General features: G+C 43.3%; 1 pseudogene; it reads left to right on the top strand.

Moving 5' to 3' along the window:
• The first annotated feature begins 273 nt into the window (after window positions 1-273).
• Window positions 274-1194, top strand: LOC100058958 (BRISC and BRCA1-A complex member 1 pseudogene; annotated as a pseudogene).
• Window positions 1195-23089: the final 21895 nt, after the last annotated feature.

The following is a 23089-nucleotide window of genomic DNA, read 5'->3' as shown; positions in this document are numbered from 1 at the left end:
CTAGTGTCAAGATTAGATTCAGAGAAATCTAGAAAATCTACAACTAAATGGGAGAGGAGTAAAGAGCCTGAGGTGAAATATTCATTCATTCACTCATTCACTCAATCAACCAACTAACCATCATTGATTCGGTGCTGACAACATGCTGGGCACCGTGCCAGGCACTGTGAATACAGAAGTTAAATATTTGGGGTGTCATGGCCACACTGCACCACTTCCAGCTGCAAAGAGGAGGAGGAAGAGGAGAGGGGAAGGAGAGGAGGTGCCTCGTGCATGTGCTCCAACACTGAGGGGGCTGAGGACCAGGCACTGGAGGCCCAGGCCAGGCTGGGCAGCCACAGTAAGGCAGAGGATGAGGCAGCCAGTGCTGATGAGGACTCCGAGCCCTCCAGGAGCTGGCTCCAATCCCTGGCAGGAGTCCCTGCTTGTCCCTGAGGTCCAGGTGCAGATGCCAACGGCCAACTGTCCAGAAGGTGATCATCTGCCTGGACCTGTTGAAGGAAATGTTGCTGCTAAAGCTGGAGTCGTTCAACAGCACCAAGATCAACGTGCTCAACGTCTCCCAGGAGATGAGGATAAAATACAAGAACAAAAGCCACGAATTCAGGCTGGTGGTGCTGAACGAGGACACAGCCTGGCTGTCTGGCCTGACCTCCAGCCCCCACAAGCACGGCAGCTGCCTCTAGACCTGGAGATAGCCTTTTGTTCCATCTTCAATCTAGAAGGTCTCTTCAGCCTCATCCAGAAGAAGACTGAGCTGCCAGTCACTAAGCACTTGTAGACGATCCCCTGCCAAGTGTGGTCCACACCATCCTTGTCTACAGCTGTTTGCTGTGCCAGCCCCAGGTCTCCCTGCAGCGAGTGAAGAAATGTTCCAGGGCTCTCTTGCTACTTCAACATTGTATATATCCACAACAGTGCTGACCGGGGGGAGGAGGAGGAATGAGCTGAAAGGACAGGTTTGCCATCATGCATAGTCTGGATACCAAGGGTACCAGCTACAAGTTTGAGGTGGTGCTGGCCCTGCCAGCCCTTGAGCTGTACAACCACATGGGTAAGCTATTGGCTTACCCACTACAGGGTCCCTGAGAGAGCCATGCCTCCTACAGCCTGCTGGAGGAGGAGGATGTGCCCACTGAGGTTGAGGCCACTGTACGAACCATCTCTGCACATCTCCACCTTCTTGTACAATGAAACCCTTGGCCTAGAGTGCTGGTTCTCAAACTGGACTCAATGGAACCCCTGGTGAGGGTTTTTCCAGGAGGCATCCGGGGCACCTGGAGGACTCTGGAAGGAAGCCTAAGATTCCAAGAAGCATTCCAGGGACTCTGGTCACCCTTTGCCCCTGTTTCCCAGCCCATACTTTACTCCAGTTTGTCAATTGTAATTTTCGTTCTTCCCTGTGTGATTTTTGTCATCAAAATAGAAATCTGAGGCTCCCTTATCCACGTCTGCCACAACAAGAACAGATTTGGCCTAGAGTTGACAGAAATGTGGGAAGGTGAGCACTCTCACATACCATCGACTGAAAAGTAAGTTAATATGTCTTTTTATGAAAGGTGATGGAAATTAGACAGTATCTATCAGTAAACTTAAAGTGTGCAATACTCTATTCTCCAACGAGTCCAATTCTAGGAATACGTCCCATGAAATAGAGTTGATCCTCATTATTCGTGAATCCTCACTATTTGTGAATATTTGAAAATTTGCCTACTCACTAAAATTTATTTATAACCCCCAAATCAATACTCATGGCACTCTGACGGCCATTTGCAGACATGGGCAGAGGAGGGAAAAGTTTGAGTCAAGAATTCACTGTATTCCTACAGATGTGAAAAAAATGCATGTTTATTCAGTTCTTTCAACAAATATGTGCTGAAAATAGCAACATAGGCATTTGAAATTCATTTATGGAGCAAACAGAAAAGGTACTTGCCCTTGCAAAACTTACATTCTAGCAGAACAAGGATCATTGCAGAATTGCTTGAAAATAACAGAAAATTAGGAGCAACCTCAAGATCCGATAACAGGTGACCAGCAACTTATAGCCCCAGTAATCCCCCTCCTAGGTACATCTCAAGAGAAATGAGGTGCATGTCCAAAAGGACATGTACAAGAGAGTTCGTAGCAGCTTTATTTATAACCAAAGGCTGGTCAAGGGGCTGGCCCAGTGGCACAGTGGTTAAGTTTGCATGTTCCGCTGTGGCAGCCTGAGGTTCACCGGTTCAGATCCTGGGTGCAGACCTATGCACTGCTCATCAAGCCATGCTGTGGCAGGTGTCCCACATATAAAGTAGAGGAAAATGGGCATGAATGTTAGCTCAGGGCCTCTCTTCCTCAGCAAATAAGAGGAGGATTGGTGACAGATATTAGCTCAGGGCTAATCTTCTTAAAAAAAAATTTAGCAAAAGACTGCTCAAATTATGGTAATACATACAAGGGAGTGTACTACAGACATTGAAAATGATGTGGCTGTAAATTCCTTGACATAGAGCAAGTCCAGGATGAATTGTTGACTGAAAGAAAAATTGGTTTCAAAAGAGCATATCTGGGCCCATCCCGTGGCATAGTGGTGAAGTTTGGGCCCTCCCCTTCAGCGGCCTGGGGTTCACAGGCACCGGCACAGACCTAGCACTGCTTGTCAAGCCACGCTGTGACGGCATCCACATGAAATAGAGGAAGCTTGGCACTGATGTTAGCTCAGCGACAGTCTTCCTCAAGTAAAAAAAGGAAGATTGGCAACAGATGTTAGCTCAGGGGCAATCTTCCTTCCAAACAGAACAAAACAAAACAACCCCAGCATGTCGCTTAGGCCCTAAGTTTGTGAAAATGTATGGCTAAAATGACATTCACACACTAACACACATTTGTAGAGAACTATCTGGAAGATGTTTGTCAGGGCTTTCTCTTGGTAGTGGGAGATCATAAAATGTGTACTTTGTTATTTCACCTTTCTCTACTGTTTCAATATTTTTAAATGTTGTTTGTGAGAATATAATAGTAGTCCTATTTACTGTTCCAAATCTGCAGTGACCATGCTTAAATGCTTTACCAGCTCATCTTTTTTAGAAATTCCTCTGCCCCAAATGTTTCCCAGGTTCCCCAGGCGACCATACATTTGTCCTACAAGGAGTCCTTACTTTGCTGGTCTTTTGTCTCCTAGTAGAGAGCAGGAACCCCCACACATGTCCAGGAACCTTCCACATATGTCTCTTCTCACCCCTCACTATCTGACCCCCACAGGCTGACCTCCGTCTCTTCAAGAGCCACCACCCTAGATAGCAGAACTAGGCATCTGTCACTGCCACTTTCTTGTGCTCCCCAACCCTCTACCAAGGGAGCAACCCAGCTCCTGCTTTTCCTTAATATTGGAAAATAGATATGAGGGAGATTGTATTCCCCGGTCCGCCGGCCCACAAACCCAAGCCCCAAATGCAAATAGCTGTGTGGGCGGGGGTGTGAGTTCTCACTCTGCTTTCCTGCACCAGGTGAGGGAGAATGGCCTCGGATATACTTGTAGTAATTGAGGGGGAGTCAGGCATGGAATTGGTCCCAGAGCTGTTTGTGATAATCTTTTTGGCCGTCTAATTAAAGATCCTTTGTTCCTCTGTGTGTGTATGTATGTGTGTGTGTGTGCTTAGTGCTACTCAAATCAACCACTTATCCAATCATGAAAGGGAGATTTTGTTGAAAAAACTGGGCCATGGCTCACAGCATAAATTCATGCTCAAGAACAGCTGAGAAGCAAATGGACAGAATATTCACAGTCATTTGGGCTGATCCTGTGCTTAAAATGTGTGTGTAGTTCTTTAGTCAAGATTGACATGGCAGCCTGTTACCTAAGGTCCACGTCCTGAGATGAGTTTGCACTATTTTTGAAGCAAAGACAGAGTCTCTGAGGTGGCACACTGCACCTTACACAGTCTGTGGGGCATCAACATTCATGCTGTAAGGTCTCCACACGCCTCTTGCTTTGTCTCAAAATGCATTCCTCTCTAGCCCTGATGGTCACCCATGTAGGGTGCAGAGCTTCGTCATTAGTCTCGACACTAAATTTCTGGGTATTCTTGAGCGCAAGTTCTCAACCTTACCTGTGTGCTGTAACCACCAAGACATTTAAAAAAATACTAGGGACTGTGAAACTGGTCTGGGGTGCAGACTAGGCATCTAGATGTTTAAAAACTCCCCAGGTGACTATGAAATGCAGCAAAGTTTGAGAACCACTGTCTTAGAGGGCACACTGTGGGACCAGATTATATGTGGGGGTCCCATTGGCTTCTCAGAGGTGCCTCTGACCCAACCAAATTGGAAACTTGTATGAAAATCCCTTATTCAGAACAACTATAGGAATAATGAAAGGACCAGCTTCTCATAACCGTGCTATTTACAACACAGAAGACCAATATAGGGAATCCATGAACAGAAGAGCAGAAGCTCCGTTCCCCTTACCTTCTACCAGGTATTCCCAGGATGTATCTGACGGGGAATATGACGTCTTGTGGTAATAAGAACGGCCATGGCAAAAATGCTCCAGAGTGCCATGGAGCTCATTGATGACTTGTACAAAAGAGCAGCTGGCTCTAATTATGGTGCAAAAACAATCATAAAGAATGCCTTCTGAGATATGCTCTTCATGTCCTAGCTGTTGTTACAAACACGATCTTTTATTTCTCACAGCTGACGCCTCTTAATATAGTGGAGTTGCATTCAGCACCAAGATGCAGAGTGGAATGCTGGTCTGGAAACATTCCAACATAGAAAAGGAAAATCTTGCTTCTTTTTGCCATTTAACTTTAGTATTTTTTTTTTATTGAGGTAACATTGGTTTATAACATTATATAAATTTCAGGCGTACATCATTATATTTTGATTTCTCTGTAGACTACATTATGTTCACCACCCAAAGACTAATTGCCATCCATCACCACACACGTGTGCCCAGTCACCCCTTTCGCCTTCCTCCATTTCCACATCTCCTCCGGTAACCACCAAACTAATCTCAGTATCCACGTGTTTGTTTGTGATTGAGGAAGACCTTGTTTTCGTCACATCAGTCAAGAGTCCCCCCATGCTACCTCTTCAGCTTGGCCTTCCAGGCAACCAAAGGATCCTCAAGAGAGTAGCTGTGTATTCTAATTAGCATATATCACCTTATAGCTGCAGCTGTATTTGCCATAAGGTCAAAGACTCTTCTATGGATTTCCAAATGCAGTCACCATTCTAAGGCAGGGCGCCATTTTGTTTACTTTTCAAAAGGAGTTGCCTGAGGGCAAAGAAGGCAAGACTTTTACTTCTCCCTCATAGCTGGCCCATCCCTCATCAATTTGAATTGACGCAGCAATTAGCTCTGCCACAGCTTAATCTCCTTTCAAACACTCCACCCAACACATCACTAATCCTCAGTGTTGCCTAAATCAGCAACAAGGTACAAAGGTCTTCCCAAATTGACAGTCTTAGATTGGATGCCATCATAAACACAGAAGCTTCATGTGGCCTAAAATGTCGTTCAAGGGTTATGAAGGAGAGAAAAATCTTGTACGGAGCTTCTTTGAACTCAGAGTTTGCAGTAGAAACGAAGCTGATATTTAATGGAGTTTGGCTCCAACGAGAAACCCTTGAAAATACCCCCTTGTTCTGGTTACTGGTCCTTTGTCTCCCTTTCCCTTATCCTTCCCATATTTTCCTTGAGGAGGAAACAGTGAGAACTTGAAGTTCTTAAATTTTACTTAGAATATCCTCTCAGGTGTGGTTTACTTCACCTGTAAGGCTCTCTGGAGACCACTGATTATAATTAGAACTTTTCCTGAAAATTCATAGGAGAAATTCCATTTGACCCTGCAAGATCATGGGATAGCCAATTTAATAGAACAATAAGTAATGTTAAAACGTCAAGCAAAATTTTCCCAATTCTCACAACCCCCTCATGTTTTTAAAAGCTCTCTTGCTACTTTCTGTTAAACAGATTCAGAGAACAAGGCCCTTGGCCTTATGTCATCATTTGACCAAAGAACAAGAATCTACGCTTTTGGCCCAATTCCCTTTTCCTTGACCTCTCCCCTGATATTCAGGAGGAATGGAGAAGGGGCTTCTTTTGAGAGGAGGACACCATGCCAGTTGCTAGCAACTGGATCCAAAGAGTAACAGGATCTGATCCACAAAAGGCAGGAGCTATTTCCAGAATGTGAGGCAAGAGGGAGAGCAGGGAGCGGGGGATACAAGATCTTACAGGCCCTCTTTGCTTTCATCAGTTAAGAAGTACTGGGCTCCTGAGAATAATAGGACAACTACTAATCCTGCACAACCGCCCTCATGCCCCCTCCCACCTCTAGCCCAGGGATTTACTTTTCCTCTCACAGCAGGCCAATACAAACTGCATCGTATCTGAATGAGTCAGAAGAAACCGGATTCCAAGGCCTTTCAAAAGCCACGTTCAAGGTTAGAGACTTAATCTTCCAGAAGCTGAATATGTGTTGGAGATACCAATCCATCAAAAATATTAGGGGCCACACAGGGGCAGGATTAGCTTTCCAACTTTTCCAACAAAACAGTTTCAAGGCACAAATCCAAAATCCTCTGCCTTATCACTCAGCACCTTGCTGCCTGGCCAACCCGTCCCATAACAGATTTCTTTAGTTCTAAATGATTATCGCTATTTCCATCTTCCCTGGGAGGAGGTGGAAAAGTGCCGAGTTCCGGTTTTTCACATTAAACATTGAGCAGCTGTGCTATGCGAGGCCCTGTGCTAGGTCCAGTGCATCACCACCGTGTCCAGCAAGACTGGGCTGATGACCTTAGGGCTGCCAGCCAAGGTGCAATGTCATGGGGTGCCCAGAACCTTCACTTCTTAGGCTTCTTAGGGTCAACCCAAAATACAGAACTAAGTTAGGCCTTGGGCCATCTTTGAGCATAACCAGCTTGCCCTCCCATTAGATCGATGAATAAACAGGCCCAGAGTGATTAAGCGACTGAGTGAACCAATTTCACAAAGCTGTTGACAGTGCCAGGACATGAGCCCAGATTTCCTGACCTCTGGACGAGAGGACCATATTGCTCTTTGGTTTTCTTTAAAAGACCTTCAGACTGGCATCACTGAATGGTGTGCCTCTGTCTGTTCTGCTGTTCTTGCCCCCAAAATGCTCCCTTGCTGTTCTTTATCTAGCTATCTCCTACTCATCCTTCAAGATTCAGCTCAAGTGTCCCCTCCTTAAGTCTTCTCTGGCACCTAGTGTAAGGTAGGGGATCTTTTAGGTGGCCCCCTGTGCTCCCTACATTCATAGCACTCACAAGATGGCACTGGAAACCACCCCCGCCACTTACCTGTAAACTCCTTGAGGGCGAAGATTAGGACCCATTTAATTTATGCAAAAACAATGCCCAACGCAATGTCTGACGCATGTTGGTGGCTCCTTCCTGTCTGGTGAATGAGAATAAGCACATTATCATCAGTTCATTACATATCCCCAGGTATGTGGTGATGATAAGCTATACTTCCCTGCCCTGTGGAATCTTACAGTCTATGTAGACAGCAATGACGAGTTATTTAAAAAACAGATAAAAACACCAAAGTGTGTTAAGCAAGGTCCCAGGGTTGTCAAAGCCAGTTCTCCAGGTGAGGACAGGGAAGGGGAAGCCCACAGAGGGGCTAAGATCATGTAACAACTGAATAGCCAGACTTGGATTTCAAGTGTTTTGTTAGGAACCCAAGCTCTTGTCACTAAATTTGCCACCTCATTGTCACTAAAGAAAGGCTTTATCAGTAGAGTCTTTCATCCTCTGTTCCTCAGAAAGGGATAGAGAAGAGCGTGGGTTTCCCCAGTCCTGTACCCAATGTCTTATTATCTCAACTGGCCAAGGTTAAATTATAACCAAACAGCTAAGACTTCTTAGGTAGTTATCACTGGAACCATCAGCTTTGGCGGCAGACACGGGCCCCAAGACTTCTTGGACGTGAGCCCTGTGAGTCATGCTGTCCCCATTAGAGCTATGTCAGGTGATGGATGGAAAGGAGGGATGGCTTCTCTCCCTGGCTCCCATCAGGGGACATTGTTTGGCCTCTTGCAGCCTTCTACCTCTTCGTTGGTAAGCGGAGGTTAACTTAGTCAGGCAAGTTGTCTAGATGAGGACTGAAGTGTCATAACAACACAAGTTATTGTTGTTAATAAGTATTCATTAGAACCTATGAATTACATAGTAGTTAACATTAATGGTCGTTATTCATTGTTAGTGTCTATTTCCACACCAGACATAGGGTGAAGATGGAGAGCAAGGCTTGGAAAGGAGAGTAGTGAGAAGCTCTGATGATGGATGGACGCCCTCTGCTTGTTCTAGTCAATTCTGTGGCCTGGAGGCCTAAAACCTGGGAGGCCACAAAGAGCCACAGCCCCTGGCTGGTCAAAAGCTACAGCGACATCTCTGGACTTCCCTAGAAGGCCCACTCCTTAATCCCGGAGACAGACTCATTGGATTCCCAGAGCTGCAAGGAGGGAGCCTTGGGGACCATGGGGTGGAGACGGGAAGTGACTTATTAAAACTCACACCACTATTACTGCCAGGGCCTGAAACAGACACAGCCAGGTGCTCCTAGAACCTTCTGAAACCACAAGTATTGATGGAAAGTATGTACCTGCCTATACCCTGTTGGCTGCTTTCTCAAAGAATCAGGATGGCTATAAGAAGCAGCTTAAAGGTTTAGAATTTATCTCAAAAATTTATCACGTCCTAACACCCTACCTTCTCTCTCTTTTTTTTCCAAAGTAAACTGTCTTGTTTTACTAATAAGCGAAATATGATAAAAATCTAACTCATGTGGTAATAACTTGTGTAGGAACGTCAACCAGCTGAAGTATATGTGGGAGCTGGGAAGTGAGTATAAAAAATTCTAGGCATTATGGTCAAACACAAGAAACTTTGTTAAACTCTTGCTCAGAGTTTAAGTAATTCTAAAAAGCTTCATTATATGGTTTTCTGGCCCTAAACAGATCAGAAGAAGGGAATTAACAAATAAAATGTTAATACTATTAGAGTTAGGCACACTGCCACAGGAAAAAAGGGAGTCATGACAAAAATTCTCTAAAAAATCAGCCCAACAGCAATGTCCGGTTATCAAATGCTCAACCCATCTCTGTAACCCTTGAACAGGAGTGGACCCAGGTTTTGTGGGATCTGAAGCTTATACAATTTAAGGGAGTTTCTTTAAGAAAAAGAATACAAATATATAATGCACAACTAGGGAAAGAGTGAATGTTTATTTCCAATGGGAACATACACACGCACACACAAATCACCAGAGTTCTGGGGAGTTAGGTCTCTTTCTTCTGAGATTTCTCAGCAATTTACCGGAAATGTTGATGTGGAAATGATTTCTTATTGCAATCTTGTTTCCCAGCCTGGAACACACTGCAGTGCCTAGCTAGAGCCAGCACTCGTGGGCCTGTGCTAATGAGGGGTCCTGGCATTTACGCTTTATCAGCTTCCTGGTAAAGCTGCCTCTATGAAGGGGAACAGCAACTGTTGTCCTGCTCCTCAAAGGGACACCCCAGAGCCCACGGAAGAGCGGAACTCACGTGCAGCTGACCGTGTTGAGAAAGGCTGGGAAGTCTACATTTTAGCATTTCTGTTAAAAGTGTAGGAATTTTTTCTCTCTAAAATAGTTTCCATTTAAAAAGTCATCATACAATAAAACTGACTGTTGGTGATGTGTACAGTTCTGAGAATTTTAACACGTGTCTAGATTTGTATAACGACCACGAACAGAACACACGATGGACCTATTGCCCAAATGCTCCCACATGCAAAGGTGTACAAATTTTAAAACGATATTGAAAGAAGTAATTTCTGCTGGCTGTGATCTTCATGACTAGGAAATACTTCATTTTCTCCAAATGATGGCCCAAGGAGGTGCCACTGTAACAGGAGTCCATATCACATTAGACAAGTTGCAGGTGCACATCAGGAACAATCATCTAGATGATTTTCTAGATTCTCTTTTCCATCTGGTCAAAGCTTAATGTCTCTTTTTTGATCAAGCCTTTCCAAGCTGTTTGTCTGCCTTTTTAAATCTCTAACTTCTTTCTGAAGCTGTTCATCTTAGAAAATATTGTGTTCTCCAACAAGATCAAACAAGGAACTCCAAGCTTTGGCCGTGGAAAGAGAATGTCCAGTGGGAACAAGTACGGATGAACAGACTACACGGGACCAGGCCCTCCTTTGCAAGGCGCCTTCTGTGTCGTCTCCCTTTGAATCCACCTTGTCATCATCACAGCACTCTGATCCCTCTGTGGCAGTCTGACCAAACTATAAAAACTCCATTCTCGTGGACTCCCTAATTAAACTAAAGAGGGTCTAATCAGTACCGCAGAAAACCAAACAGGAAAAAATGTGTGAATGAAAAAAAGCATGAAATGACCCAGTTTCTGCTCCTCTGCCTGATGGGCTTTATCTTAGTTCCTCAGCTTAGATTGCTGTGCCCCAACTCTAAGGAAGCCTGCCTACACCAGGGCAGCAATAATGTGGTGAAGGGTTTAGAATTTTGGCTCTGAAGGGAAATCACTCACATTCAAATCCACACTCTACTGCTTACTGGCTGTGTGACCTTGGACAACTTACTTAACTTCTCTGTGCCTCAGCTTTCCCACCTGTATAAATAGGATGTACTTTATGGTGGTGGTTTGGGGAAGAGGTGAGATAATACTCGATAACCATTTAGGATGGAGTCTGGCACATCGTTAACGTTTGATGAATGGTAGTTATTATTTTTACCTGGGGACATTGATGTCAGTTCAGGTTCTGAAGGATGTGTGTGCTCCTCAGGTGACTACAATACAGGCGATCATACTTTTTTTTTTTAAGATTTTATTTTTTTCCGTTTTCTCCCCAAAGCCCCCCAGTACATAGTTGTATATTCTTCGTTGTGGGTCTTTCTAGTTGTGGCATGTGGGATGCATGTGGTTTGATGAGCAGTGCCATGTCCGCGCCCAGGATTCGAACTGATGAAACACTGGGCCGCCTGCAGCGGAGCACGCGAACCCAACCACTCAGCCAACGGGCCAGCCCCGCGATCATACTTTTTCATTGTGATCCCCACCCCCACTCCATCCCATCTACCTACAAAAAGTGGGCTTCTCGCTAGTACAGCTCTACTCTAATAATAATACTGTAGCCACAGAACAAAAGTAATATCCAAACCAGTATGAGGAGGACTGCTCTCCCATAGATTTCTATGCCTCTTATCCTTCTTTGAGAGATTTACCCAGCTACTCATAATCAGTGTCCTTAATCCATTGCAGGAAAACAAGTACCTCTCAGCATGTTTCCAACTGGTAGACTGAAAAGAATGTGGAAATTTTCTCTAGCCAAATTCAATAGCCAGAGCCATCTAGAAACCACATACCTGAGAAGTGAGAATGAGGAAGTGAGCCCCCACCCATGTGCCTCTCTCTGGAGCCTGTAAAATAGATGTCACAAAGTCCTGGGCTATAGGTGAACCCACCGCCCCCTAGAGGCAAAGGGGAGACTGGAAATGACAAGGGTTTATGGGTCTTTTCCTTAAAACAGAAGGTCTGACGCCTGTAAAGGAGAGGACTAACATATGCACAAAAAACCCCTCTGGGGTTATTTTCTGGTGTTATGAGCCCTTTATGTACTCAGAAAACAATTTTCTACAATTTACTTTTGTCATGGGTTGGGATTATGGGTCATGTGTGATGTTTTCCCCCATTTTCCCAGAATTGTGACTAGGGGTCATCGCTGAAAACAAAAGGCCCCAGGGAGCAGAGTCTCAGCTCAGAGAACCTGCAGATGCTGGGGCCAACTGCCTCCCCCCAGGACTTGCCAAGAGGGGCCATGTCAGCAAAAGCATCTCCTCCCTCCCATGCACCCCAGTCTACGTAAGAGGGGCCTGAGGGAGAGGAGGTGGTCACCTTGTGGGGGGAAGGGTGTGCAGCTTTGCCAGGTGAAGCTGTTTTGCCTTTCCTCCTCCTGCTTCCACAACCCCAAAATCAAGCACAGAGGACTTAAGAGAATCTCCTGTGATGGCTGAGGCTGGCTGATGTTTTATTCTCTGCATAGTCACCAGACTTGCAGGCCTGCCTGTGTGCCACCTGGGCTAGGAAAGAAACACGGGAGAGAGGCAGTGTAGCGGGGGGCTGTCAGGCATCCACACCCATCGTCCTCTACCACACCCATGTTCCCAGCTCCCAAGACGTGTGGAAGAAGTACATACATGCCCAAGTGCCCAAGAGATGGCCAGGGATGGAAGGTGAGATCTATGACCATAGCCTTGCCTGAGACCACCACAGCATGGGCAAAGGGTGCTCTCATATCTGATCAATGCAGCCGTGAGCTGGGGCTCTGCCAGACAAAGCGGCTGAACTTCCCTAGGGACCACTCATGCCTTGGAGAATTACTTGGACGTGCCCCCTGTTAGTAAGGCCCATTGGAATTCAAAGATAAGAGGTAGGGCCAAGGATTACAACCTCTCCCTGGGCAGCCACCTCCCCCCATTCTCCATCCCCCCACCCTGCCCATTTCCTCCTAGCAGCAGACCCCTAAGTCTAGTCCATTGGAGGTGAGGAGGAGTTAGGAGGGTTGAGAAGGAAGAGGAATCATTTGAATCAGAAATGAGACTGAAATTCTAAATGAACGAGACTGAGTTTTAAAACCAAAATGGGTCATTTTACAAATGAAAGTAAAAGGCTATTTTGTTAGGTGGGGAACTCAACCCAGCACAGTCAGTTGAAATTATGGGAAAATATGTCATTGTTGAGATTCTTCAGTATACCAGGTACACACATCATTCTTGCCCCATCTCCAGTTGCCAAAAAGGTAGATGGTAATTTCTAATAAAGTCACAGCTTCAAAAAAGGCCAGAAAAGGGTATATATTAAAATATATATTATTTAATACATATTAAATAATTAATATGCTAATTAATATATTAAATAAAAATACATTATATGATAAAATATATATTATTTAATATATAAAATATTCCCTCCCTCTGCTGACTGAGGAAAATGGCATTTGGAACCTAATATGTAGATCAGAGCTTCCAGCAGCCATATGACATTCACTGTCCATCAGTAGAAAAAAATACAATAAGTCATAGTTTATAAAGAGAAATAAACAAACTTTCCCCAGGCCCTGAGTTCTCAGAATTTATCACCAGACTCTTGCTTATTGTAAAGGTTCCCCATAGCTGTTGTTACAGGAAATGCAAAGACATTTCCCATGTGACTTTGGTGAAAGGCCTAGTAAACAACAGTGGTTCTGAAAGAACAATGCCAGAGGAACAAGGCCTTCCCAGCCCAATCCTGTAACCAAGGACTCAACGCAACACACCTGTGGCTTGTTTCGGGCTCAACAATAACATTTTCCTCACAAAGAAGCTCTTAAGCACCAAGCTGAGCTTCCTCTCACTAATCCCTAAAGCAGTTCAGGGCACAAGAACAGGAGACCAAGGGTAGACGCCTGCCGTTTTAAGAACCATTTAGGAAGAAGACTTGAGTTCACTCTGCCCATTTGTCGTCTCTTCTACCACCACCGATCTTAAGGAAACAAAATCCCTACAGGAAAGCAAGCTTTAAAAACTCTCAACAGCAGCATGAAGGGAGGAGAAAAAAGAGCACAGCATAAATTGTAATGTGGAAATGCTGCCGAGTATCTCTCTGCTACCTCCCACCAGCTGTGGCCAGGCAGGGAGCCAAGGCCTGCAGAGAAACAGCACATGCTGCCACTCTTTTTGTGGATGGTTACCATGGGAACCTGCCTCTCTGCTCAAATGCTGAGCATCTTTCAGCAGTCACATCCTTATGCTCCCCTGGCCCAAAGTAGAAGTATTAGAAAGGAGGTATAATGAGGAGAGAGTGTTGGTATTGATGGGGGACATGAAGCAAATAGACTGTTGGAGGATGAGGAAAGATGTTGCCCACTCTACTGGAGGTCTCCAGAAAGGCGTGGAAGATGAGTGGGCTTTAGATGTAGGTCCTATTCTCTATCCTGCAACAAAGTCATTCATTCATTCATTTATACACTTGATCATTATTACATTAAACTAATTTTATGGAGCACCAACTATACTCCAGGTCCTATACCGAACACTGGAGATGTAAAGATGAATAAGATACAGCCCCCACCCTGAGGGAGCTCACAGTTCACATGGGAGATACATAGACACACACGTACACATTTGATTAACCATAACACAGTGTTAGTACAGAAAATATAAGTAAAATACCACGGAATTGAAAAATTGAGGGCAATTCTTTCTTAGGGTTGGTATGAGGAGCTGGTAAAGGAAAGATGCATTGAGAGGTTATTATTTGACTGGGATCTTGAAGGAGTTTGTTAAATGAACCAAAAGAGGAATATTGTCCAGGCAGAGCACAACACAAGCACAGGCTGTGTGTTCCACATGTGATGGACTCAAAAACTACCAATAATAATAGCACCTACAGCGTGCTCAGCTACTGTTCTACGTGCTTTCTATGCATTATCTCACTCAATCCTCACAGTGACTCTGTAGAGTGATGACTGCTATGCCATTTTACAGATGAATTAACTGAGGCACAGAGAGGTAAAATAACTTTCCCAAAGTCACATTGGTAATGACAATGGGTGGCAGAGCCAGGCTTCTGGCTCCAAAGTCCATGCTCTTAACCTTGGCTCATCCCATCGCTCTGGAAGGTCAGATCACAGGGTACCGGGGAAAGAGGAGAAACAAGAGTGGAGACTGCAGGGAAGCAAAGCTCAGGGCTCGATTATGTACCTCAAGTGCCATTTTAAAAGCTTGAAGTTGGTTTTTTGGTCATGAGATGCCATCACGGGTTTTTAAGCTAGAAAGGGTCACAATGGAAATTATATTATGATAGTGATTCAAGAACTCATGTTCAGGATGGAATGGAGGAGAAACAGGCTGAAGATTTCAATGGTGAGGTGGAAGAGGAAGAAAGAGGGAGATCATGTGTAGTTTAAAACAGGCCAGGCCCATGTGATCTGGTTCGCGGTGCCTGGTATATAATAGGCATTCAATAAATATTGGTTAAATACGTGTTTCAAAATGTCTTAGTTGGCTTCCCCTGGAAGCAGATCCTGAGGTGGGGGTTCCAGTGAGAGTAATTTATTTAGCAGATGCAGGGAACGCCAGCAGAAGAGTGGGAAATGACACAGGGAAGGAAGGTAGCCAGTGAAGAGCCAGCTCCAATAGGGGACAACTGGAGCTTAATCCTGTGGGGCAATTTTGGGAGGCAGTATAAAACACACACCTGAGAGTCATCCCGTGAGAAGAGTGAGGGAGTTAAGGTATTTATACACCCACTCAGTCAGTTGGTAGTTGAGGGTTGTTCTTGGAGAATGTTAATTTCCTGGCGCCAGAACAGCAGAGTGTGTGTGTGGTTGGGTAAGGGGAGTCAGGCACAGGGGTGCAGCTGGAAGTCACTGGGGCATACTGACCATCAGGCCTGTATGAATGGAGGTGCATAGAGTCTGCAATAAAACCACTCCTGGCCCAAAGCTGAAAGAGAGTAGAACCTGAATTGCGAGATATCATTTCTCCTAGAGAACTTTCCCAATGAGTTTCTTTTGATTTCCTCTCACTATGACATAGATATATTTTCCTTTCTTTAGCCGAGACTGTGTTTTCAGTGGTGGGAAACTGGTGTTTCAGATCCTTGAACTTTATTACTTGGGTGAATCCTAGAAAACTTCACTACCCTGTATGAGTAGCTTCTGTAGAAGATTATGTCATTCAAAGTTGAAAGCTAGAAACTCTATCAGACAGCATTTGTACCAGAGCTTGAGTAGAAAGAAGAGAGGGAGGAGAGGCGGAAGGAGAAGGGGGAGGAAGAGGGAAAAAAAAGAAAGACTTCTGCTAAAATTACTGTGGCAAGTCCAAAACCCAGCTCTTGTATCTGACTGTTTGCACAGAGCTTAGAATAGCGTCTAAAGTTTCTAAACCAAGAGACCCAGAAACTAACATGAGATATTTTTTCTGGCTAATCGGAAAGCGTTCATCTGGGAAGAAACACTTCTCCCCATTCCCACCTGCTCTCTTACTCTTCTCCCTCATCTTGGTATCCCTCTCACCTTCCCGCCCCACCAAGATCTTGTCTACCCAGGTTTTTCTGTTTTCCATGACAACTGCATTCTATGAAGGTAGGTTCTCCAATTTAAACAGATAAAAACGAATGATTCCAAAACTTGTAGCACTACCATGTCTCCGCCTGGGGGAATCAAAGGAAATGAACCCACAGGGTCTGTTCAGTTGTACAAAAACTGTGGGTTTTTGTTTCAATGCCTGCTCCAAGGGCTACTTCAGAGACTGGTTCCATGGCTGTGAGGCTATAGTGTGCCTCTATCATTAAATTAAAATAATTTATTGAGTACCTCAGCATATATGACGCTGTCAATTCACTTTTCAAACTTTAAGACAATCTTGCAAATATAACTCTTGTATCCAACTTGTTTATCAGTGGCAGAAAGCAAGTGGCAAAACTGTTGAGTGGAGTTAGGTGGGAGCTTCAGAGACATCCAGAAGGGAGAATTGTCTTCTTGGCACTGCTCCTTTAGTCATCACATGCCCCTTTTGGCAAATTAAAATTTCCTGAAATAGTCTTATAAGGAATCAAAAATTATAGCCAACGTTTCAACAAACACAAGTGGATTTATTTTTTTATTTTATTTTATTTTACAGGGGAAGATTCTCTCTAAGCTAACACCTGTTGCCAACCTTCCTCCTTTTTTCTTCCTTTCTCCCCAAAGCCGCAATAAATAGTTGCATACAGGTACGAAGTCTTCTGGTTCTTCTTTGTGAGCCACCACCACAGTATGGCTGCTGACAGATGAGGGGTGTAGTTCTGCACCCGGAAACTGAACCTTGGCTGCTGAAACGGAGCATGCAGAACTTTAACCACTAGGCCATCAGGGCTGGCTCCACAAGTGGATTTATTTAATAAGTTAATACCAGAGTTAAATCTATCAAAACAGACAGTTTAAAATCACATGAACACCACAGTGCAAGTACTTTACCTTCACCCACCTTCAAGATGTTCAAGTCACTTTCCAGACACTGCCTCATTTACTCTTTTATCCTCAGGAGAGGACAGTTCTGGCATGTTATGAATATTTCCTGTGCCTGGGTGGAATGGAAAAGTATGGCTGATGCTGGAAATTCTAGCTTTTTGGAAGGCACAGCAGGATTATCAAAACCCTAAGAATCATCAAACTAAGGTGACTGTGAAGACAAAGAAGACACAGGTGTCTTTGAGAGCAGACAGACAACCTTTTGCAGAGCAGGGTATCAAACGAAGCTCATTAAGCCTGGCAAGGCTCAATAGAGAGAGCTTCAGACAGGGCACTGACTCATGGAAGGCAGCTCAAGTGTGGTCCAGGATGGCAGGTCCTCCCTGAGGCTGCAACCGCCAACGAGATGGTGATGGAAGGTGGGCGAGCTGTCTCTCAGTGTGTTCAAAGGCCTCTGGAGCAAAGCCACGGTGTTCTAGCCAGGTGTGCACAGAGAGCGTTGTTCTGATCTGCAGCCAGAACATGGTGTAGACCTCAAAGACAACCTGTGACCAAGCAAGCCAAGCAGTATAAACAGATGAGTGAGTACCATCATCTCCCTAAATAAGTAAGGGCTCTACCACTGGTATTTATTTATAGTTTAATTCCACCAGCTAGCAAAACATAAAGAAATAGAGGGGACAATAAAGAAGAGAGGTTAAGAATCAGACTGCTGAGTCTAAATCCAGGCGATGTCACCTACCACCATTATAATCTTGGGCTAGTGACCATTCTAGGCCTCAGTTTCCTCACCTGTAGGACCATGATTTTACAGGATTCTCATGAGAATTAAATTAAGATAATAGGTGCAAAGAATTTAGTACAATACCTCTCGGTAAATGGGAACTATTGTCACAGCAGTAATAAGTCATACCTATGTAGGAGCAAAACTGATGTGGAAAATTAAAATCTATATAAAAGGGAGGTGTGGGGGGGAGAGTAGAGGTGGTAAATGAAAATTATTATATTAGCTCTAATTAGGCAAATATAGTTATGTTGGGCATTATATTGAGCTCTGAGCTTCCTGGAATCTAAGGAAAAAGGGAGTCATTAAGGCCAAGTTAGGGCTAGCCTGGTGGCGCGGTGGTTAAGTTCACAAGTTCCGCTTCTCGGTGGCGCAGGGTTCGCCGGTTTGGATCCCGGGTGCAGACATGGCACCACTTGGCAAAAGCCATGCTGTGATAGGCGTCCCACATATAAAGTAGAGGAAGATGGACACGGATATCAGCTCAGAGCCAGTCTTCCTCAGCAAAAAGAAGAGGATTGGCAGCAGTTAGCTCAGGGCTAATCTTCCTAAAAAAAAAAAAAAGGCCAAGTTATTCTTATTGCAATACTAAATACAAAATTGATATGTAATTCATTCTCAATAAACTTGTGTGGAATGCAAGAATAACACCACTCCTTGCCCTGCCCCATTATGCTTCTCTCACTTCCCTGCTCCCGAGAGAACTACTTTAATTAATCTCTTTCAGGAGTGTTGCCACCTCAAGCTCTGCTTCTGGGGACCTGACCTAAGATACCTCTGGGACAAGGAACCCTGGAACTCACCAATGCTGGTTAAGCTTTGATCATTTTTTGCAACAATTTCTTTGAGATCCCCCCGAATGAAAATTAGATAAGGATATGTAGAAATATGTAGCATCACAATTTATGATAGTGCAAATAAAGCATCATTTAAGGCCTAGATAAGAGAACCGAACTTTAAAATTTCATTTTCTCAGGATAAGTTTTATTTGCTTCGTGTGTATCTTCAGTAAACTCCATGAGGGCAGAAACACTCTCATATACTTTTCCCCAATCTTCTTGTGTGCATTCACACGGAATAGCTTGACCATCTGAATTTTAAGTACTCCACTTGTATGGCAGATCTGGGGACGAAGCAGAGGCAAAACTTTTCTAAGCATGATTGTAATGGGAGGTATTTCCAGTTGCCTTTCTCTGTAACGACCACCATGACCACTGTGAGTTTATGTGTCCTGTGATGTCTCTTTAACTCTGCAAGGCTCTTGCTTGGGAAATAACAAATGTCTAACTAGTTGAAGTGAGAGATAAAATTGGAAGTCACTTTCAGAAGAAGATAATTAGATAAAACCGCCAGAGAGACTGTCATTAGGCTACAAGCTAAGGAAGTTACTGGCCTTTTGAAGGAAATCAATCTTTTAGCATTTGAATGATTAAATATTGGGGAGATTTTGCCCAGTAAATGATACCTATTTGGCCGAAAGAGAAATTTGGTGGTCTCAAAATGAGAATGTGATTCCATATTCACTTTATTCTTCAAATCTTTATTGAAGGTTCTCATACATTGCTAGCAGAAATAGAAATTGGTAGAATCTTATGGAGAATAATTTGGAAAATTCTATCAAAATTGCACAATTCGATATGCATATTGAGCCTAGAAATTTCAATTTTAATAATATATCCCAGGATTTGGCTCCATGGCCTAGTGGTTAAGTTCGGCGAGCTCCGCTTTGACAGCCTGGGTTCAGTTCCCAGGCTAAGAGATGTTAGCTCAAGGTGAATCTTCTCCGAGCAAAAGAGAAAGATTAGCAACAGATGTTAGCTCGGGGAGAATCTTCCTTAGCAAAAAAAAAAAAAGTATCCTATTGGTGACTTCACATGCGCAGACAGGTAGTCTACACAAGATTGGTTATAACAGGAAAATATAGGAAACGACCCAAATGTTCATCAGTGAGAAACTGATTAACTATATTTATACAAAGAAATACAGTGCAGCTATTAAAAAAAAGGATGAAAAAGCTCTCAATGAATCAATACAGATAGACTTTTAAGACAGTGTTAAACTTCAAAAAAGCAAGGTAAAGAACTGTATGTAGAGCCGGCTATCATTTATACAGGGAAAAAAACTAACAAGGAATGGATATCTTATTTGCATATACATGCGTCAGAAATCTCTGGAAATAAGAAACTAATAACAATCATTTCCTTATTTCGGGGTAGGGAGGGAAGTGCGCAGAAGGGCACAGTGGTGGAAGGAAGACTTCTCTGCAATGCTTTCGATATGTTTGACTTTTGAACCATGTTTAATGTCTTTCCATGTAAAGACTTAAATAAATAAATGCAATTTAAGGTAATCTTTAAAAATACTTCTTATGGAGGCTGGCCTGGCCGAGTGGTTAAGTTCGCACGCTCCCCTTCTGCAGCCCAGGGTTTCACCAGTTCACAATTTACGACAGTGCAAATAAAGCACCCACATGCCACAACTAGAAAGACCACGACTGAAATATGCAACTATGTACTGGGGGGCTTTTTGGAGAAGAAGGAAAAAAAAGAAGAAGATTGGCAACAGACGTTAGCTCAGGGCCAATCTTACAAAAAAAAACGTTATGTGTAGAGGGCTTTGGTCAACATACAGCTCTGCTTTCTAGGAGTTTGCAACCCAGGTGATGAGATAAAAGACAAGGAATAATCATAACATAGTGGTAAAAATGCCATCTCACTGATATCCCACATTTCGTCAAATCTAAAACACTATTAATTTTAAGTCAGCAGTATATGATATACCACTAGGAAGAGAAAGAATGTGGCCAATTAAATTAAAAATGTTTCCTTTCATTTAGAATTTTCATTTTATACTTAATGAAAGATCTCTTTTAGATACTGATGTATGCATTGATTTTTATCATATATCAGTCTTGCATGACATATGATACTGTACAAGAAAAACTAAAGTGAAACAAATTAAAGAATGCCTCAAACTTTTTCTTATACAGTCTGACTCTCCTGAATCTTTTTCACACAGTACTGTCTTCTGTGCTATCAAAAGCTTTGGTAATATATCATTTTTTGAAAGAGTTTTCCATTAATGTTTCCAAATTTTTCTTCCAAGCTGCTGAAACCTTATCTGTAGATTTTGATGAACATATCCAGGCAAACACAACTGTGTCATGACTACTACACAGCCAATTGCAACATGATTCCAAATTCCAGAGGCATTGAAATGTGGAAAAAAATGTGCTTCTTATAATTGTTTGAATGTGGGAGGTGAGCAATTTTCAGACAGAAGAGATCCCAGGGGATCACAGAAGATTCCTAGATGAGGCAGAAGTGAGGCTGGATTTTAAAGAATGAGAGGAATTTTGGAGACAGAAATGAGCAGGATGAATGAGTCATGTAAGACAAATAGCCTGAAAAGGAAGTAGAAATTGCATTTGGGAAGGGAAAGAAGACCATGTGGCCTGGAGGGAAGGGCTTGTGAAAGGAAGCAATGGAGGTAAGTATAGATAGGGGAGGCTGGGACCCAGCTGAAGTACCCTGAATGGTAAGCTAAGAGGGTCAGACTCTATCCTATGGGGAAACAGGGAGCAGATATACAGCTGGAGATGTGACACTAGCATTTGGAACAGCCATTCAAACTGGAGATTTGGAGGAGATGAAATTAGCCAGGGACAAGTCCAGAAACTTAACCATGCTAAAGAGTGGCAGGAACAAACAAACATGGCATCAAAAGAAAACAGAATAAAACAGAGAGAGAATCTTGGGTCATCAAATTTTCAAGCTAGTGATACTGAGCAATGGGCTTGCTCTGCTCTCTGCAATGTGAGCCAAATAATCACAAGCTGGGGATCGAGAAAAGAAGTTTTAATTCAATTAGCCGGCATAATTGGGAGGATGGCAGACAAATGTCTCAAAAAAAACATTTTCAAAAATTCCAGAATTTTGAGGCAGTTATATAGGGAAAATGGGTAGCGAGGAGGGGGCCCAGGCATGACCGGCTCCAGGCATCACATTGTCTTTTTCTTCTGTCAGCTGTGATGGACACCTTGTAGGTGTGTTTCCTCCCTGTGGTCAGCCTGTTCCTGGAGAGAAACTCATAGAACATACGAGTTTTAATTTATCAAGCTTTAGAGGAGTACATGCATAAGTGGAGGCCATAAATCAGGAGAGCATGTGAATTATTTTAGAGTACATGCACAGCAGCCAGTAGTCACACAGAGGAGGGGCTGGGGTCTTTTAGCATAACAAGATGGCCTCACTTTTGTTCATGACTACAGATCTTCTAGTTCACGTTTTCCATCTTAGAGATAAAGAAAGAAAATTTCAGAGGAGGTACTTTATAGCTTGCAAGTGGCAGAGCAACGACTAAAAACTGGATGTCATGATTTCCTGAGCCGTGTTCTTCTGAAGAGTGCACCACAGCAAATAGCAGAGGAAATCGTTTCAAGGAGGCAGGAGTCAATAAAGTCAAATGACAGAGAGCAGTGAAGAATAAGCCTAAGGAGGCCATTGATTTGACCATTACAGATTCTTGATGACCTTCGAATGTCTACTTTTGGGCGTGGTCTGGGTAGCACCAGGATTGTGAAAGGGGGATGTTTTGCAATTAGAGGTACCATCAAGAAAAAGCTTACTATTTTTCAATGTTGTCTTTCAAAGGGCTCTCAGTACACTTCACAAAGGACTCTCTACATTTGATATTATTATTTCCTGGAACTCCTTCAAAATTAGGGGATATAATGTCTCTTGGGCAAGACAAAAATTTATTTACAGGTGGCAGCCACACAGTTTTTCAAATCTAGGCTTTAAACTCTTCTATAAAGAAACCATTGTTTTCTCACAAATAGAAATAGACTACAAAAGAATAACCAACAATAGTCTTGCCTGAGGGTTTCCATACTGAATCTCTATGAACTTTGATTCTCTGCATAGGCGATTATCAAATATTGCTTTCCCATACATCTGCAACACTAAACAGTATGTTTAGGCACGTGAAGTGGGCTTCTCTTAGGTGAACAAGAAATCACATCTACCACAAGACTTATCTTGTTGACTTGGCGACTACAGGCACGGTAGTAAGCCACTTAATATCTTGGGGTGACACTTTTATCTTAGGGACAACCACACTAACAATTGAGGAAACTCAAATTAAAGCAATGAGATGCATTTAATATTGGCAAATGTGTATTTGATTGGCAAAAATGTAAAATATTAATAATATCCAGATAATCGGGACTCTGATGGTGGTGTAATTATTAGTTATTTTTTATGGAAGTTTATTAGTATCTATTAAAAC

This window comes from Equus caballus, chromosome 16, assembly GCF_041296265.1.
Source record: "Equus caballus isolate H_3958 breed thoroughbred chromosome 16, TB-T2T, whole genome shotgun sequence".
In the NCBI taxonomy this organism is placed as follows: Eukaryota; Metazoa; Chordata; class Mammalia; order Perissodactyla; family Equidae; genus Equus; species Equus caballus.
The sequence above is the reverse complement of the archived record's forward strand: the minus strand, read 5'-3'. Positions and strand labels throughout refer to the sequence as shown.